General features: G+C 36.6%; 1 protein-coding gene across 2 annotated transcripts in view; it reads left to right on the top strand.

Annotated features, from left to right (window-relative positions):
• Positions 1–17,039, top strand: part of LOC797620 (V-set domain-containing T-cell activation inhibitor 1) — a 101,899-nt gene that overhangs the window by 74,099 nt on the left and 10,761 nt on the right. Inside the window, exon 4 of one of the 2 annotated variants that reach the window (XR_012388922.1) lies at positions 1,308–5,997. The exons of the other annotated variant lie outside the window; for it this stretch is intronic. The gene's annotated coding sequence lies outside the window, so the exon portion shown is untranslated. Of the gene's footprint in view, positions 1–1,307; positions 5,998–17,039 lie in introns of those variants that run through there. 2 annotated transcript variants of the gene reach the window in all.

Below are 17,039 nucleotides of genomic sequence, written 5' to 3'. Positions count from 1 at the left end.
CTCCACTTTTGTCATGGCCTCTTTTGGCATAAACAAGCATCCCTAAAGTTTTTCCAAACTTTTTAACATAAACTTTCCTCCTTTCTCACTGCTGTTGCTATTTTTAGCAAATAATTAATGGTCATCACTTGTTTTTGTTCATATCTCGAACAGTATATTTATTACAATTTATTAAAATATTAATGACAACAGAACATGAGTAGCTCTACAAATAAATGTTTTATTATCGCAAAAATAAAAGCACAAAAGCACACTTACTAAAAAATACAGATATTTTTAGATTTAGCCTGCTCCACAATTCACACATTACTGTCTGGCTAGTTTCTGTCCTCTTATGCTAAAAATGCAGTGATGGTCCAACATTCCTGACCATTATCAACAATAAAGCCCAGAGAAACAGACCATCAGTATATTGTGTTCCTTTCCAGTTATCAAAAATAATTTTGTGACTTCATTATAGTTTTGTAACTATTAAATTGTTTTTATTACAAAATTAAACAAAATACATCAGTGCAAAACCTATGACTGATGGAAAAACATAATCTGTAATTGTGTACATTTTGCCATGGCATCTTTTGGTTTTAATAAACTTATTCTTCAGGTTTTTCCAAACCTTTTAACAAAAACTTTCTCCTTTCCCACGGCTGTTGCAATTTCTGGCCAAGAATTATTGATTCTCCGGTTATCTCTCTGATCACGGGTCATAAGATGTGTGTTCAGTCATACTGTTTCAGATAAAATCTCTTCAAAGTGGTTCATGTTCAACTCAAATCAGTTGCGGCGCCGCGCGCACTCTTCGCTTGAGTCTCAAAAAATGCCCTGCGCACCGCCAGCCGAAATCCTGCCGCGCGCTCCCAAATCGAACCTCCGCAAACTCCGCGATGACGTCACATTCGCCGCGCACACTCAAGCGAACAAGCGGACGAGTAGAGTATAAACCAGGCTTAAGGGGTATAATTGGGATTGGGCCTTAACCACTAGGCTATTGGCACAAACCAGACTGATTTTTAAAGCAATGTTTTTATCATTATCTTATACTCTACAGTTATCATGCTAGATATGAAAGGCCTTCACTCTGCAGACTCACTGTCTGTCTTTGTGTGTATGTGTTTTATTTATTTTACTGTAGAGTTACATTCTTTCACTACTGTGGTTTTTCATGATGTCTGTGGCAGACCAACATGTTGATCTCTATTTTCATATTGTTGGTATTTTCCTATCATTTCCCATGGCAAATATTTCTGACCATGAATGTTATAGTCATGACCATAACCATTTAGTTTTTGGTATCAAGAAAAGTCACAGAGGCAGTTTCCAAAAGCACGTATTTTTCAGGTCTGCACGTCTCTTCTAATGAGATGATGATTTAAATTGAGTGTGTTTGACATGAGCAATGTTGAAGCACTCTATACTATTGAACTAAAGCAGGGGTGGCCAAACTTTTTCTTTTAAAGGGCCAAAAACCAGAGCTGACTAAGAGTTGTGGGTCTAATATATACTAAACCGTATTACAATAAATTGGTTGCTTTAAATCATATTAATTAATGCGGTATCATTATTAACATTTTATAACTTATTACTGTAAATACATAAACATTTATAACACAATAGAGTTCAATGCTGAATGCAGTCAAGCTGCTCCTGCTTTTAACTTGATATGCTGGCAGATGTCAGATGTACATCAAGTGACAGTATTTACATTTTAAAAGTCTGATTCATTTACAACATTTAACTGAATCATTTAATTTCAGTTGACTCTTTTGTAGCTCAGAATCAAACTAAGACACAAAAGATTCTAAATGATGAATTATGTCAAAGGGATTCGCCCCAGCCACCTCCCCATCATTTCAATTCAATTCAATTCAGCTTTATTTGTATAGCGCTTTTACAATGTAGATGGTGTCAAAGCAGCTTCACATAAATGGTCATAGTAACTGGAACAGTGTAGTTCAGTTTTTAGTGTTTAAGTTCAGTTCAGTTTAGCTCAGTTCAGTGTGATTAAAATCATTACTGAGAGTTCAAACACTGAAGAGCAAATTCATCGATGCGTAGCTCTACCAATCCTGAACCATGCAAGCCAGTGGTGACAGGGGAGAGGGAAAAAACTTCACCTGATAGGAGAGTGAAGAAAATAAACCTTGAGAGAACCAGACTCAGTTGGGCACGACCATTTTAATTTCTCCGCTGGCCAAAAGTCTTGTGCAGAGCTTTAGTCACCGCGGTGGAGGCTGGAAGGTGGCCTCAGCGAAGACTCGTCTGTCCCTGGAGCGTCGCAGGAATCAGACTCATGTTCTCCACTTCCCCATGACCATCAGCGCAGCAGCAGCTCAGGATATGGCCTGGTCCTGGATATGGAAACCTTGGGATCATCTCTTGGATCCAATCAGTGACTCCGCATAATCTGAGGACCTCGGGATGAGTATCCCCCTGGTGGAAAAAGAGGATAGAGAGATTTCATTCTACCTCTCTTTTAAGATGGCAGGCCAAATCAAAGGTTACCATGGGTCAACTCTGGCCCACGGTCCCTACTTTGGGCATCTCTGCACTAGAATTACCAGCACACACAATAGACTTTTTACTGGCACAAGTGTACCCCTTACAAAAACAGTAATGGTATAGTAATGATATATGGAATACATATAAAACACGCATGAAACGTGGTGATGGAGCATCCTCATGTTGATAAAATGTCAAATCATCAGATGAAAATATTCCAAAATCACACATTTTGTGTTCAGACAGTTTTAACATGTGGAGGTCATGTGAAAACAAACTTCCACTTACAACTTTTTGTTTTCCCACGACCAGCACAGAGATTCGGGGATGGGAAAAGAGAGGAGAGGACTGCCACTGATCCACAAATATAGTTTTAAATATAGCACATTCTTAGCTAAACACATCCAGTTCCCATGGGTACTACTTAACATTCCAAAGCTGAAGCTTTCATAATATTTTTTTAAAGATAAAAACAGTTAAAGTTATGTCCAGTTAAAAACAATAACAAGCATTTATTTATTAGATGGTGGGTGAAATAAGTATTAAACATGTCACCATTTTTCTCAGAAAACATATTTCTAAAGGTGCTGCTGACTTTAAATGTTCAACAGATTTTATAAACAACCAACACATTTACATATGAAAAGAAAACAAATCTAATTAGTTTATAAATGAAGTTATTTGTATAAAAATGAAAGGATACAGGGAAAAAGCATTGAACACATGAAGAAAGGAAGGTGTAGAAATGCATGGAAAGCCCAGACAGCAGCTGAAATCTCTCAGTAGGTCTTCAGCAATTCTCTGCCCTTCCTCATTGTAAATGATTATTAGCTGCTTTAGACCAACATCTTCATTAGCAGGATGATGAAGATGAAACCAGGGTGCACATATCAGCAAGACAATGATCCAAAACACAGCCAAGGGCACTCTCAAATGCTTTAAGAGAAAGAAAATCAAGCTGTAAAATGGCCTAGCAAAACACCTGACTTAAATCTAATAGAAAATACAAATCAAAAGATCAGACGGGATCGAAAAAATCCACAGAACATCAAGATTCTTACACTGTTGAAGTCTGTAAATAAACTCACACTTGAGCAATGCATGTGACTTCATTCTCCATGAGAGTCGTCTTTTTACTGCCATCATCACATTACTGACTGCAAAGTTCAAAATACCAGTGTGCACATCACAGAATGTGCTCAGTAGGAGTACACATCTTGGCATTTTGACTGCTTGAACTCATTCAACCACATGAGATCAGTCAGCGAACCATGTGTATGCATTTCCCACTGCACTTGGGTGTGTTTAAGATAACATTTACTTTCATATGTAGCATTCCTTTCTAATCTGATTAACAAAATGTATGGTAAATTAGTGTAAATACATGTCTAAAGGGAATGGAAACAAGCAAGATCAAAGCTGTGCATTTAGACTTGTAGTGAAAACGGTTTCCTATTAAACAGTGAATTTAAAACACCTTTTTCTTTCTAATAAGACCAACAAAAATATTGGAGGGTCAGCAGAAGGTTTTATGCCTTTTTTTTTGCTGAAATAACATTTGTGGAAGTTTTTTTTTGCCCACAGCCAGTATAATATTGCACAGAGGAAGCCTGTCTAGTCCTGCTATATCTCATGGAATGAGAGGTTGAAGGCTGCCAAGTACACACCCCAGACTCACTGAAAATACTTGCCTCAACCTACATTTTTGCAAAAAGTCAAATACATTGCTCCGGATACATTTCGTTGCACTTTTCAGATGATGAATCCACCCGAGGGCGCTGTCTGCATTTTTGCAACCTTGAAATAGGTTACTTAAACAGCCATGAAACCCCCCTGTTTGAGCAGGGTGTTTTTAAACCTCTAGTTTGGAAAAAGTCAGGAAAGTGGGTGTGTCTAGCTCTGCTCAGGTGGGAGTGTCGGAGGAGGGAAAGAGGGAAGGATTTGAATAAAAATGGGAGTTTCCATTTGGGCACGCGCTGATTTTCACAGAAGCAAAACAAATACACAGACGCAGGGGAGAAAGGCAGTGATTGTATATAATGATGGTGGAATGAAAGATCACTGATCGCTTACTTACCAAATCTGTAGAGACAGGACAATCAACACCAACTGGAACTGCGTCTTTTTTAAAAGGAGACGAGCGGCAAATCCGGATTTCACCATTTCCAGATGCGAAAAGCTCTCGGGTAAACCAATGTTCCTTACAAACGCATTTCTGCCGCGTGTACTGTAATCCACTCGTGAGTACAACTGCGCTCTCATAGCGGGAAAATAAAAACAAAACCTTTGTTGCAGCACATTTAAAAATGCAACACGGACGACCAGTGTCTCCAAACAGTTCTTGTTCTTCCACTCCACTTGTTTTGGCAACACTACGTGGCGCGTCTCTGCCGTCTGAACACTGTTTCAGCTAAAAACAGTCTTCGAAGCCATCGTGCATATTAATGAAGTTGCACCTCATATAGGGCGCTGATTGGTTTGAGCCAAGTTTTTCTCATGAATGAATGCAGCACACTCCGAGACATCACAAAGTACTCTCAGGCACAGACAGCCAGTCTACACACTGGAATACACGCAACTATCTAATTGGTGTGACTCAGCTTCGAAAATTTGTTTTAAACGGAAGAATGAATTTGCTTTAAATAACGCAAAAACAACCTATTTTCACTTTTTAGCTGCGTGGGACACATATGGCTGTCAACAGCTCAAAAACTGTGTTTTGGTGTTTCTAACCCTTTAAAGTATGTTTTTGGCAACACAATCTCACGGCAATTCGTAACTTTTTCATTTAGTGGCTAATGCGTATGAATTCGTACGATCTAATTCGTACAATTTAGTACGATTTGCTTTTCTCTCAATGACGGTTAGGGTTAGGGGTGGGGTTAGGTGCCATGCCTCCTTTTTAAAATCATATCATTTCGTACGACTGAAATCGTACGAATTCGTACGAATTAGCCACTAAACTGGCAAAACGTAAAATACTTACGTTTTCTCGTGAGATCAGGCTGGTTTTTGGTAAACTTGTCAGTACACTTACTTTTTTTGCATGTTCATGAGAAAGCGAGGTGCTCCACTGTAAAATCATCCATAAATTAGCAGTTTTCCTTATTTTGTAATTCATGTTTTTATTTTCCCCTGTTCATTTATGCTTTGAAATCACATTATGGTACCTTAACCTTTCGTACGAAACCTTTCGACATTGAAAAGTTTAAAAAAGTGACTTTTATTAACATTTTTAATAGTTTAAAGTGATATATTGTCTGGGTCATAGTAACGCTATTAAAACCTTGTAATTTACTGCCAGTGCATTTTCAATTATTTTACAGACTTAATTTTCTATATATTATATACCTTTTTTACACATATATTTTTATTAAACATTTTTCGTGCAAAAACATGCCAGAAAATTACACTGAATAATAGGATTTCCATCATACATAATTTGAATCCTAATTGAATCCTAATAATTTGAAAAATTTTAATAAAAAAATTATACATTTCAAGAAACAAAAAAATAAATAAATAAATAAAATAAATACAATAATGACATAAAATACTAAATTATTTTACAAAAATGCATATTACATTTCTTTTGACCAGGCTGAGTCTAACAGACAAGCTTTTAGTCCGAGGTCTGATAAAATAGAAAAGGTTTGGGTCACTTTATTTTGATGTTCTGTTTGTTGAATTTAAGTTACGATGCATCTACATGCCAACTAATTCTCATTAGATTATAAGTAGACTGTTAGATTGGGGTTGGGGTTAGTATAAGTTGACATGTACTTGCAAAGTTTCTTATAGTCAGTTAAATGTTTGTTAAAGGAGCAGTATCAACAGATATTAACCTATACTTATTATTTAAAATTGTTAATAGTTTACTGTTTACAGTGTGAATAATACTGAATTTATTGCATCTCAGTTCAAAAAGGATCATTTAAATGACATGATTCTTTCCCAAACTGTATATTTTTTTCAATATTAAAGGAATAGCTTAATAATAATAATAAATTGTACTTATAATAAATTGTATATATATATTGTATATTTATGATTTTCTAAGACCCAAAGCGCTTACAAAACAGTAAAAAAAACAACAAAGCACAATAAAACAATAAAGAATACAGTTAAAAAAACACAGTGAGAATAAAAAATGATATCACAAATTAAAAACAGTCCTAAAAAGATGAGTTTTACGTAGCTAAGGAACCAGCATTCCTAGTGTTTGTGGGAAGAGCGTTCCACAGTTTGGGTGCTCTGGAAGAGAACGCCCTATCTTCCATCATGCTGAGTTTGAAAACGAGGCTGAAACAGTGTAGGACCCGAGGCAGAACATAAACAGCATCAGGCAGAAGAAATAGAGATCTAATCACAAATGTAATCGGGAGCAGAATCATGAACCGCTTAAAATGTTAAAATCAATGTCTTAAAATTAATATGACGGGCCGTCAGTGAAGTAATGTGAGACCGAGATGATGTATGTCAACACACAGGCACCAGAATTTTGGATTTATTGTAAAATCTTGAGAGAATTAGCTTATCCAAAAATAGAAATGTAGTCACTGTTTACTCGTGTTTAGCTGGTTCCAAACTTTTTTTTTTCTGTTTTCTTTTAAACGCATGAAGACATTTAGATCAATGTTGTAAGCTGGTAACCATTGACATACATAGTAACACAAACAAATACTCTGGAAGTCGATGGAAGACAACATTTTTCAAAATATCTTCTATTGTGAAACTCATAAAGGTTTGAGACAATTGATGAGTAAATGATGACGATATTTTTTATTTTGGGATGAACTGTCCCGGGCTACATGGTGGCTCAGTGGTTAGCACTGTCACCTCAAAGCAAGAAGGTTTGAGCTCACTGGTTTGAGTCCTGGCTGGGTCAGTTGGCATTTTTGAGTTTGCATGTTCTCGCCGTGTTGGTGTGGGTTTCCTCCAGGTGCTCCCACAGTCCAAAGACATGCGCTACAGGTGAATTGAATAAGCTAATGGCCATAGTGTATGCGTGTGAATGTGAGAGTGTATGGGTGTTTCCCAGTACTGGGTTGCAGCTAGAAGGATATCTGCTGTGTAAAACATATTCTGGATGAGTTGGCGGTTCATTCCGCTGTGGCGACTCCTGATAAATAAAGGGACTAAGCCAAAGCAAAATTCAAATGAAATGAAATTGACTTTTAATGTTTTTTGACAGATTGATCTGTGTATCATCACATAAAATCACACACACACACACACACACACACACACACACACACACACACACACACACACACACACACACACACACACTAGAGGGTGGTACTTGGCACTGAAATCTCAAATTGAAGTTAATGTTGTGAGAGGGACATTTGCCCTCATGCAGGAAAGCTATTGTTTATCTCTAGCTTAAATCCCACATTCAAAGCATGTTTGATTGGTGAGATGTGTTATCTCAGTTTCTCAGCAATTTCCTATTGGAATTCCAGAAAACATTCAGCATATTTAACAAACAGTCAATATCTTTAAGGCAGATTTTACATCATTCCCACACTGTAAAACTGTCAACTTTATCAAATGAAATGAGTACAGTTAACTCAAAATTGACTGAAAGTTAGTTCTACTCATTTGACATGAGTTTTGAACACAGTGTTGAAGGTAGTGAGTTAATTTAATACCTCATTACTTCAACTTAAATGGTGCAAGTTCACAGTACTCATATAGATTAGTTTAACTCAAGGGTGTCCTGAAGAGCCGGTGTCCTGCTGACTTTAGCTTCAACTTGCTTCAACACACCTGCTTGGAAGTTTCTAGTATACCTAGTAAGAGCTTGATTAGCTTCTTTGGGTGTGTTTGATTAGGGTTGGAGCTAAACTCTTCTGGACACCGGCCCTCCAGGACAGAGTGCGGACACCCCTAGTTTAACTCAAATGGTTTATAGCACAGGTGTCAAACTCAGTTCCATAAGGGCCGCAGCTCTGCACAGTTTAGTTCCAGCCCTAATTAAACACACCTGATTACACTAATTGAGTCCTTCAGGCTTGTTTGAAACCTACAGGTAAGTGTGTTGGAGCAGGGTTGGAACTAAACTGTGCAGGGCTTCGGCCCTCCAGGGATTGAGTTTGACACCCCTGGTTTATAGCAATCGTTTTCCTTAAACAGTTTGAGTTGCCTTAACTTATCGGGTTTTACAGTACTTAGTTGGTTTGCTTTAATTATTTTGTTTTACTGAGCTCAGATTGCTTCGTTTACTCAAATGGGTTAAGTTCACAGTATTCATTAGGATTCGTTTTTGAATTTAAAAAGTTTGTTGCCATCGGTTTCCTCAAACGGTTTGAGTTACTTTAACTTGGGTTTTACAGTGTAGAGTTGAATAGTATTGGTGTTATTTTAGCCTAAATTGAATAGAGATGGGTTTCAGTTGGAAGGGCATCTGGTGCTAAAACATATGCTGGGTAAGTTGGCGGTTCATTCCACTGTGGTAACCCCAGATTATTAAAGGGACGAAAAGAAAATGAATGAATGGATAAAAAGTGCTACTCTTAGCAGGCTTGTCATGATGTATTGCACCAAAATATACTGTGATAAACGCTATTATTGTCATTTTAAGGCCATTTTATGCCACTCATTATATAATGCCAGAATGATAATATAATAGTATCATATTGCAAGATAAGATAAGAATGTTTCTTTTAATTACAGTCATTTTAACAATTTAATAATTAGGCATTGCATTTAGAATGTGAGAATGTACACTACCTGACAAAAGTCTGGCCGCCTATCCTAGTTTTAGGAACAACAAATAATAACTTGACATCTAGTTGATCATTTGGTATCAGAAGTGGCTTATATGAAAGGCACAAAAATATGATCATGCCTTGATTTTTAATAATTTAATTAGGACAGTAAGGTCTGACTTTGCTTAGACAAAAGTCTTCTCACTTATAAGAAATAATGTCCAGTATAGAATATAAAGTCATGCTGCAGTGGAAAAAGAATTGATATTGTGTATGACTCTCGCACACCCCCTTACTAAATGTAACCCCAAACCATGATTTGTTCTTCACCAAACTTCACTGATTTCTATCAGAATCTTGGGTCCATGCTGTGCCCAATAGGTCTTCTGCAGTGTTTGTGATGATTGGGATGCCGCGCAACAGATAATTCATCTGAAAAATCGACCTTCTGCCACTTTTCCAAATGATCAACTAGAAGTCAAATGATTATTTGCTGCTCTTACAACTGAGATCAACGACAAGTCTTGTCAGGTAGTGTATATCATAAATAATAAATGTTAATAACTAAAAAGTGCAAGTAAAAAGTGTCAGGCTGTAATATCTGCTACTATTTTCAGTTGTCAGACACCTACGTCATAATACACTAGAATAATTTATTGTAAATACTATAGTATGTTTTAACCATGCTGACACTTAGCTTAGCATAGATCATTTAATTGGATTAGACCATTAGCATCTCGCTCATAAATGACCATTTTAGTTATGATAATTTTCCCAATTAATTCAATTCAATTAAACTGAATTCACCTTTATTTGTATAGCGCTTTTACAATGTAGATTGTGTCAAAGCAGCTTTACATAGAAGATCATAGTAAATAGAAACAGTGTAGTTCTGTTTTCAGTGTTTAAGTTCAGTTTAGCTCAGTTCAGTGTGGTTTAATAATTACTACTGAGAGTCCAAAGACTGAAGAGCAAATCCATCGATGCGCAGCTCTACAGATCTCGAACCATGCAAGCCAGTGGCGACAACAGAGAGGAAAAAACTTCACCATTTAACACTTGACTCTTCTGTAGTTGCATCATGTACTAAGTCTGGCTGAAAATGAAAAGTTGCTAAGCTAATATGGCTTGGAATTATGCTCTCACTCAGTCATATCGGTTTGATCTCAAAGTGTGCAGTTTACTAGGGACTGATGTGTTGTATTATCATGAAAGCCTTTAGGGAGCCTTTATTTCAGCAGATCATTATCATTGTCAGGCATTCCAGCTGTTGTTTGTGTTATTTTTGTACTGCTTTACAAGTCTTTTGCATGCAAACGTTTTTTTCCCCCCTCAAATCAGATCCTTTCAGAGATTGTCCACAGTAGTAATGGCAAGCAATCACATTTTGTGCCAAGAGAAATATTCAAAATGTTATTGTAGCCACTCATATTGCACAAGGATTACTTGTGTGTTTGGCTTATGCTTTGTGGTAAATTTAAATTTTAAGTAGTTTAGTACATTAGTAACTCTTTAGGCATTTCACAATCATTAGCTTTGACATTCTCATTGTCACGGTGGTTCAGTGGTGAGCACTGCCGCCTCACAGCAAGAAGGTCCCTGGTTCGAGCCTCGGCTGGCTCAGTTGACATTTCCATGTGAAGTTTGCATGCTCTCCCTGTGTTAGCGTAAGTTTCCTCCGGGTTCTCCCGTTTCCCCCACAGTTCGAAGATATGCGGTTTATGTTAATTGAATAAACTAAACTGATCATTGTGTATGAGTGTGTGTGTGTGAATGAGAGTGTATGGGTGTTTCCCAGTACTGGGTTGCAGTTGGAAGGGTAGCTGCTGTATAAAACATATGCCAGAATAGTTGGCAGTTCATTTCGCTATGGCAACTCCAGATAACATGACATTTTGTGCCAAGAGAGATATTTAAAATGTCACCGTAGCCACTCATGTTGTACAGAGATACCTTGTGTGTTCGGCTTATTAATTTGTGGTAAATTAAAATTTTACATGGTTTAGTACTGTATTAAAATGTGTGTATGGATGTTTCCCAGAGATGGGATGCAGCTGGAAGGGCATCCGCTGTGTAAAACATTTGCTGGATAAGTTGGTGGTTCATTCCAACGTGGCAACCCCTGATTAATAAAAGGACTAAGCCAAAAAGAAAATTTTGTTACATTTTTTTGTGTCATTATTACGATTTTTACAACAAACAAGCACGTTTTAATATATTCACAACGTGTTCGTGTTTTACCGTCATACTAAAAAAAAAAAAAAACGCTAAAATAAAAACCGCTAAGTTTCACTATCTATAATCCCTAATAATGCCTCCTGTGTAGCAGCCCACAACATTCTGACACTGGAATACCCTGTCAGAAAATTCTAGTTGCTGAGAATGAGCTTTTTACAGTGTCTGCTTTAATGTTAATGTTGTTTTTGGTGTTTACATAGATGAACATGGCCACTGTGCAAAATAAACAGTAAAGTTACGATCTTATTGCCACATTAGATCATTATGATAACATGATATAAGAGTTCAGTGAGTTCCTGAAGGTAAATACCAAAAAATCACACAACTGGAATCACTACAGGAGTCGCGATCGTCTGATCTGGCATGGAGCAAGAGATCGCGATGACATATGATGTGGGCAGGTGCTGTAATGCTGTCCCATTTCTTAGGGGTAAATTTTGAAGCCCATCACACTCTGTTTTAAGGGCCAAGGGGCAAGGGTACAAAAATAGAATTGGGATTGGGCCTTACAGTGACAATACTTGACAATATCTGACCTATATGGCGAATGAAGACGACTCGAGATGTGAAGGAATATTCATATCTTTTGAATAAATTGCCACTGTAGTTATATCAGCCTCCCATATCCTGATTTATATTGACGGATGGTTAGTTTAAGTGTTAGCTGCTGGGTTACATGTTACAATTTGCTGGACTATTGCATATCGTTCCCTGATTCATCAAGCTCCTCTATAGCTATTGCACAACTGGCAGAATGCAATTACGAATGCCTTCAAAATAAGTGCATGCCTAGTGATCATGAATAGTCTTGTTTCATGCATTTTAGGCTTCATATTGTGCATGTAGATCGTTTTCTCAAACTCGGTGAAAACACCAGTCTGGACAAGCTGTGTTTTCATTCTAATGTGCAAGTTTTTGCTAGTGTAAATGTGTCCTGTAATAACCTGTGTGCATTCAATCATTTTATATTATGGTGCTTTTACAGAATTGGGATGCGGCTGGAAGGGCATCCACTGTGTAAAACACATATGCCGCAATATTTGGCGGTTCATTCCCACCCTGTGGTAGACCCTGATAAATAAGGGGCTAAGCTGAAGGAAATTGAATTAATGAATGTTACGGTACAGTCGAATGCTTGATTCTCATTGGCTAATGAACTTTTATTATTTGTATTATTTCCCGGGAACTGCACAGATAAAGTAGTTCCAAGTGTTTGAACTACATTAAGATAAACACTATGCCAAAACAGAAGAGGTGTACGCATTAGTACCTGCCAATCACTGTCAAGAATAATCAAGAGTATTCAAGCTGTATTACGGTTTGTTTATATAATACAAATTCTCTGCTTTAGATGGAAGCTAATCTGCTCATTACAAGGACATGGTCATTTGTTTTGGAGCTTGAGGCATGCAGAGCAATAAATCTCAGTGTTTCACAAACACGAAGACAAAACAGTGGCACAATTTACGATCTCTCATTGCAAGTTGTTTTGAGTTAAGACAGCTCAGCCATACAGTTTAGACTAGACTAGACTTCAGCCTTGTATGTTAAGCTATGTGTGGGTTTTTGTAAGTACAAACAGTCCTTTTGTCTGATGGTTAGTGGGATTTTGTCTGTCACATTACATTCATTTTTCCCAGGGACAGTTTTGAATGAGTATCTAGTCTAAAACAATAGTTGAATCAGGCATGTTTCCTGAAATGCTTCTTTAAATGCTTCATTCAGGATTCTTGAAAATCCCCAAAACACTTCTTATTTTCCCCTCCAAATCATTTGCAGCATTCATGTAGTATCTGCTTTAGCCCTGAACTGTTTTGAACATAGACATGCTTGCTGATCTTCAATGCTTTACTTATTTCCAGGGTCGTTTATATCGAAGTTGATATTTAGCCAATCCATGTTAGTGTTTCGTAACATCTAGTTTTTATGAGGTAGGTTGTTAGCCCAACTCTCAACCCCCAACCTGGAGGATCAGGACGAACACACATACACTACTGACAATTTAGCTTTTACCAAACCTGTTTTAGCTCAAATGTGACAAAAATTGAAGCTAAATATCTGAACAATTTATGTTCCAAATTTGAAGTTGATCTCTCAAAAAAACAAGCTTTGAGTAAGATTTTGTTTGGCTGCAGTTCCAAACGTGACCACATACAGTTTCCAGTAGTGACTTTATGAGGGCGGCCCTATTTCTGTACATATTTTAAGGAATACAAATCATATTTTTTACAATATTTGTAAAGTAGGCATTGAATTTTGAAGTAGTCTGGGCAGTTTGGAGATATTTGATATGAATTTAGACTCTAAAAAACATTTTTTAAAAATGTACATGTGGATTGCTGTAGCAAAGTAGTGCGTTACGACTCTGAGTATTCTTGTCACAGGTAAATAAATAACTATTGCTCTGTAATCTATAAATAATTAATCGCCAGATTTGGAAACTAGAAATGTCAAGCTATCTAATGATATATAATTTATGATTAGACTATCACATAATGGTTTTTATATGTAACCCCAAATGGTCTCACAGGTTGAAAGGTGAAAGTAAATGTATTTTGATCTATATTACTCTTACTAAATAATAAAAGACAAAACATAACAACAGTAAAATATGCCTTCAGAACCTTTTCAACAATATAAAGTCAAGATATATTCAATAAATAGTCAAGTAATGATTAGATTAGAATTTATTTGCATTATAGTGAAGTAAACTTACTTCACTAGTTTCTCGCTATAGGGTTAGTATCAAATGAATGAGTACTAGAGATGTTTAAATATATCTTTTGCAAAGCCTGTTTTAGGTCAAATGTGACAGAAAATCGAAGCTAAATATCTGAATGATTTATATTCCAAATTTATAGTTGATCTCTCTAAAAACAAGCTTCCACTAAGATTTTGTTTGGCTGCAGTACCAAACGTGACCACATACAGTTTCCATTGGTGACTATATGAGGGCACCCCCTATTTTTGTGCATATTTTAGGAATATTTTAAGGATTTTTTTTTTTATATACTTTTTGAAAATATTTGTAAAGTAGGCATTAAATTCTGAAGTAGCTGGGCAGTTTGGTGATTGTGATTTCAATTAAGCCTCTAAAAAACATTTTTTTAAATGTACATGTGGATTGCTGTAGCAAAGTAATGCTTTACGACTCTGACTATCCTTGCCACAAGTTAATAAACAACTATTGCTCGGTAATCTATCAAAAATCAGTCACCAGATTTGAAAACTAGAAATGTCAAGCTTTCAAATGATGTATAATTTATGATTAGACTATCACATTATGGTTTAAATATGTAACCCCATATGGTCTCACAGGTTGAAAGGTGAAAGTAAATGTATTTTGATCTATATTACTCTTACTAAATAATAAGACAAAAAATAACAACAGTAAAATATGCCTTCAGAAGACCTTTTTTAACAATATATAATCAGGTTTTATTCAAGATATAGTCAAGTCATAATTAGAATTTAAATGCATTATAGTGAAGTAAACTTTTGCTTCTCGCTATATGGTTAGTATTAAATAAATGAGTATTAGAAACGTTTAAAAATATGTTTTTTAACTCGAGAATAAGAACTATTTACTGATGAATAATACACAAATCTACTTAGGCAAGGCAAGTTAATTTATACAACATTTTATACACAATGGTTATTCAAAGAGCTTTACGTACACAATAATAAAAGAAACATAAAATACAAAAATAACTTTCTTTCTTGACTTCCTTTCTTGCAATTAGTACTTATTAAAAAAATGAATACTAATTACAAACAAATATATAATAGTTTATTTCAGTTTTGTTTTAATTTACTGGTACTTCATCTACTGTATAGCTGCTTCGACACAATCTACTTTGTCAGAAGCAGAATGAAAATAAAGATGAGTTGAAAAAATTAAATGTAAAAACTGCTTGCCATAAATGTTCGCTCTTACGCCTGTTTCACACCGCAAGCGTCAGCGGTGCGTGAGCAGAGCGTGAGCAGCGCGTGTGTTTTCGGCGTCCATGTTAACAGATTAGAGCTTTCATACCGCACGCAGCATCAGCGCGTCAGAGGGAGGCGTGAGCGTCGCCGAAGCAGCAGTGCAGCGATAGTTTCGGCGCTGGGTCTATTTTTGACGCACTGCTCACGCTCAATTAAAGTGACAGTGCATTGAGAATGACCAAAACACATTGAATGACAGTAAAAACTAGCAATTTTACCCAATAAATGCGTTAATAATGTCAAATGGTTTATATATAGTCATTCAAATGAACTTAAAACGATTAAAAACGACAACAAACATTTATTTAGGCCCGAACTACAAAACCAAATGTAAAACTATTTTACTATCATTTTTGCTTAAGTTGCACACTAGTGTTGTAGGAGAGGGGAATTGGAATATTTACGGGATTTGTAGTCCATAGCGAAGTGTATTGTGGGTAGTGTAGTTCGACACGCATGCTGGATTATGTGAGCTCGCTGTGTTCTGTGCAGCTGAGCAGAGGAAGAAAGTTTTAATCGGCTTTTTGTTTTATGTTCACTCGAGTTATTCCTACCGGGAGCTGTTTGCTCTGTGAATCTGACAACACGAAAATAAGTAAAAGAATGGCATGCATTGGTTACTTTTGTCCGTCTCATCATCTGCACGAGCATACATTAACGAGCTGTTATTCTGCCGCTGGACAGCACTGAAGCGGAGAAAGTAATACTAGTTTGATCATGTATAAATATCATTATAACTATATAGTATAAATATTATTATAACTAGGTCTACAACAACCTGATAATCAAAAAACAAATGACATGATATCACAGGCGATTGTCTTCTGACTGTAGACACTTCTCAGCATACAGTACTATTTGATCTATAAAATGTGTAAAATAAACATTTGCAGGTTAAAGAAACAGCATAGGGGGGGCCTTGGTGCAGATGAAAAGTTTAAAAAGTGTATTTGTATATAGAGAGACATGGATAACTAGATAGAATAGACAGAGATAGGTTGATCTCTGCAGCAGCTGCCGAAGAGCTGCGCGCTGCAGACGCAGCTGGTGTGAAAGGCAAACGCCTGCGTGCTGCTACTGCTCGACATACGCGCTGCTCACGCTCTGCTCACGCGCCGCTGACGCTTGCGGTGTGAAACAGGCGTTAGAATAACATACACAATGTTTCATTGTGACACAAGCTTAAATTGTCAGCCCTAAACAATGGGCTATAATGCAAGTTTAAGCGAGACTCATTGTTTTACAACGTCAGATTGCATTTCCACTGGGGAACATTTTAGGGAAATTGGCAGGCGTTGCATTTTAAAGCTTTTTTTTCCAAATAAGCTTTGGTTACAGAGCAGTAGGTGTAAAATACTACTCCTATACGATGAAGCAAAAAAAAAAAAAAGCTGAGTTTGTTAAAACTGAAAACCGCATCAGATATGTTGAGTACTGAGGATCTTTTGGGGATTTCAACTGAATTCAGTGCTGACTAACAGATTTGTCAGCAGCAGATACTTTCCTTCCATTCAAAACATTTTGATGAGTCAGAAATGGCTGATTCTTATATTTTAGACGTGTGGATCAGGGGTTAAAGAGATAGTGTTCACTCAAAATTCA

The sequence above is a fragment of the Danio rerio genome, chromosome 13 (assembly GCF_049306965.1).
Source record: "Danio rerio strain Tuebingen ecotype United States chromosome 13, GRCz12tu, whole genome shotgun sequence".
Classification (NCBI taxonomy): Eukaryota; Metazoa; Chordata; class Actinopteri; order Cypriniformes; family Danionidae; genus Danio; species Danio rerio.
The sequence above is the reverse complement of the archived record's forward strand: the minus strand, read 5'-3'. Positions and strand labels throughout refer to the sequence as shown.